This window comes from Heterocephalus glaber, unplaced genomic scaffold (assembly GCF_053883595.1).
Source record: "Heterocephalus glaber isolate CG9 unplaced genomic scaffold, H.glaber_assembly_v1.0 deba00001613, whole genome shotgun sequence".
In the NCBI taxonomy this organism is placed as follows: domain Eukaryota; kingdom Metazoa; phylum Chordata; class Mammalia; order Rodentia; family Bathyergidae; genus Heterocephalus; species Heterocephalus glaber.
Genome location: NW_028258384.1, coordinates 14,728,048 through 14,731,889, shown reverse-complemented (window position 1 = coordinate 14,731,889; position 3,842 = coordinate 14,728,048). Strand labels below are relative to the sequence as shown.

General features: G+C 33.5%; 1 pseudogene; it reads right to left on the bottom strand.

Annotated features, from left to right (window-relative positions):
• Window positions 1–211: 211 nt before the first annotated feature.
• LOC101705903 (protein FAM76B pseudogene) lies at window positions 212–1,128 on the bottom strand (annotated as a pseudogene).
• Between the last annotated feature and the right edge of the window lie 2,714 nt (window positions 1,129–3,842).

Sequence of the window (3,842 nt, the reverse complement as noted above, 5' to 3'; positions counted from 1 at the left end):
AATAATTAATAAGTTACTTCAAACTGGTTGAAGTTTCATTTGAATGTTTTACAATTTAAAAATGCTATATATCAGTTACAAATGTGAATTGGAAACATGCCAATTTATTTGATGCACAAAAATATTTTTTCACTACACAGAATTTAAGGGCTTAGCAGAAATGTTCCTCCAAATTTACATTTTAAACAGAAACATTTAACAAATAACTTTTTCAAGGAGATGTTAGTATGCCTCCACTTTTGTCAAACTTTTTTACGCTTTGATGCTGCTGCAACCTGCTTGAATAGTACCCTGCATTTAGTTTGAAGCTATTCCAAAGTTTCTTTGTGAGCTTTTTCCATACTGTTCATCTTTGTTCTCAAATTTGACTCTTGGCACTGGAAGTCTGCCTATAGCACAGTTAAATTTTTATCTTTTTCTAAAATGGTCTGGTCTCTTTGTTGTAAGAGCCATTTAAGTGACATCACTTCTTAGTTGACTTATAAGGGCAAAACACTCTGTTCCCCTACTATCTGTTGACTGATTTTTAAAGGTACTATATCCATTAGGTGGCTAAGATTCCATTTAGGGCTTTTTCTTTGGAATTGCATTCTGAATTGCTACAGTGGATTTATGGCTCTGTTTCCACAGTCCCTGCTCTTGTTCTTGACTTAGATTGGTGATTTTATGATGTTGTGACAATGGTGATGATTTTGATGGTGGTGATGATGTTTTGAATGATGCTTGTCTTTCTCAGTAAAAGACAATGATGAAGAGTTCGAATGCCAAGAGCTCAGACTCTTCCTTTGTTCTTTTGTCTTATGTAAAACTCTCTTGTATAAAAAACTACAAAGCCATCACAATAATTTTCCATTAAACTTTCTTCTTCCTTCCTCTTTCTGATCAAAAGCACACTTTGTTTACACTGTTCACATGTCATTTATACTTTTGTTATGAATTTGTGAAATACAGTTGGTACCAATAAGCACTGCAATTATGTCATTAACAAGGCTTAGATGCCCCAAACTGATTCACGTTTTGAACACACTTCTTACAAATTGTGTTAGTTTTTCTCTCTTGTTGAAATTCTGGTCTGCAGTAAATACATTTTACAATAGAATGAACAATCTGACATTCCTGGTGAGGCATCCCTGAGTCAGCTCACACTCTCTCTGGCTTTTAATCCAAGGGAAATTTTGGAATGCTTGAACATTCCATTTGCTTTTTCTCTGCTTCAGTCTTTCTATTCAGTTGCCATTGGTGACAACACCACCTCTAGCCCATGTTTTCTTCTCCAGAAGGTCTACACTTTGCAAAATCCACTCAGAGCTAACACCTCACAGCGATCCCACCAGGCAGGTAGGTGCTGCTGCTAGCATCTGTTTTTAAAAAGATGAACCTATAGTTTTATTTATTATTTGTGTCTTTATCTGTTTTGAAATCAATCTCATATAGCATCATGGAATATGTTTGAAATAATTCCTTGCTTTTCAATATTTTAATTATTTAAAGAAAATTGATATAAATTCTTTTAATTATTTTTAAAATTCAGCATTTATACCTTCTCATCTTGGTCTTTGAAAGGAGAATTGTGTTAATAATACAATCTTATCAGTATGTATGTTTTTCTTTTGGTTTTCTATTTCTTTATGATCCAATCTTATTAGAGTGTATGTGTCTAAAAATTCAACTCTTTCTTTTAAATTATTAAATTTCCTGGCATATAGTTGATATGATAATATCTAATAAGATTTTGGTTTTCTGTGTCATTTTAATGCCTCTTTCTACTCTCTCATTTTATTCATTTGAATCTTCTATATCTTTATCATGGTCAAGTTAAAAGTTTGCCAATCTTTCACCTTTCTGAAGAACTGCATCTGTTTAATTGATATGTTCATTATTTTTAGTGTTTACCTCATTTATATCTGTCTTTAAATTTTTAATTCTACTAATTTTGTGTTTAATTTCTTTTTTATATTTTATCCTCTTGAGATGCACCAATTGATGATTTTTATTTTTGTTGTTCTCATTTTTCAGGTTTTTTTGATGTAGTTATTGATTAATAAACATTCTTCTTAATACCTTTTTTAAATTCCACTGGTTTTGGTATGCTGTGTCTATACTTTCATTTGCCCCAAAAATTGTTGTTGTGTTTTATATCTGGGTGTCACACCAAAGTCTCATATGCTCAGAGGCAGGATTTTCTGAAGGTAACTGGATTACAATAGCACTACAGGTGGGTTTGTATTGCAAGGGGCTTTTAGCTGGGTTTATACTGAAAATCAAGAGAAAAAAAGCCCATTTGAAAAGCTTTCCCAGAAATGGAGTACCAATAAAATTGGAGCTCCACCTATGTTCATAGTGCACAGTTTGTGATAGCTAAAACTTGGAAACATCCCAGTTGCTCATCAACTAGAGACTGGATAAAGGAAATGTGATTTTTAAAAAATAAAATGGAGTACTACTCAAGATAAATAATGAGAAACTAGAGACATCTATAGTTAAATGGATGCACATTGAGGACATACACTTAAGTGAAATAAATAGGGCACATGTAAATACTGAATAGTTTCTCTGGTGTGAGAAACTAAAAGTGTAAATAAGGTTGAAAATATATAATGTATAATGTGAAATAGGAAGTAAAGGGGCAAAGTGGTAGGGGAAGTGGGAGGGGTAGGGAAAAGGAAAGAAGGGAATGGAATTAATATGAGAAAATGAAAAAAATTGAAACAGGATTGCCTAAGAGTCATTAGAGGTTCAAAGCCTAAAAAGATCAGCTATACCTGGAAGATATCTTTGAGAAGCAATTGCTCCGTAAGAGCTCTAAACATAAGTAATAAAGATACTCACAGTAAGCAATATTGAAGTTTCAGCCCAGGAATTAAACCGAAGAACAGCACCAACAACAAAATGAGAAATGAGAAGACACCTAAGCAAGGTGCAAACCCAGACTTCCAGCTCACCAAAGGCAAATGCTGGGGAACACAAGGTAGAAAAATCTGATAATCGACCACCTGAACACTCTGAACTGATAGTTCAGGAAGTAACAAAACATATGAATGAGGCTCTAGAAAAATTCAAAACAGAAATAATTTCCCAGATAAATACAGAGATGGTGATCAGAATGAAAGACATTATTAGAGACTCTAGAACAGAAACAGATTAAAAAAAATAGATGAGCTCAGGACTATGATAAAAGCCATGAATGCCCAGCATAGGAAAGAAATAGAAATCATGAACACCCAACATAGGAAAAAAATGGAATCCATGAGTCATATTCAAACAGATATCCAGAAGATTAAAAACTCCACTGAAAGTATTCACAGCAGACAGAGCCAATGTGAAGATAGAATATCAGATATAAAATGCAGGATTGCAGTTAGTGACCATAAGAAAATAGATTTCTTAAAAATAGTAAGGGACCATGAGAAAACAATCCAGCAGCTGCTAGATGATACAAAGAAGAATAACATAAGACTGATAGGAGTCCACGAAAAAACAGGAAAAAGTACAATTGACATAAAAAAACTGTTCACAGAAGTAATCATGGAAAATTTCCAGGCAGAGGAAAAGAACTTGACATACAGATAAGTGAGGCATATAGAACTCCAACTAGCCATGATCAAAAAATCTACACCTAGACATATAGTCAAGATCCCAGAAACCCAACAGAAGAACAAAATCCTACAAGCAGTTAGAGAAAAGAAATAAATCACATACAAAGGAAAGCCCATCAGAAGAATCACAGCAGACTTCTCACCACAAACACTCAAGTCAAGGAATGAAGTATTTCAAGCCCTAAAATAAAATAACTTCCAACCTAGACTGTTGTATCCTGCAAAAATTATCTTTCAAAATTGTTG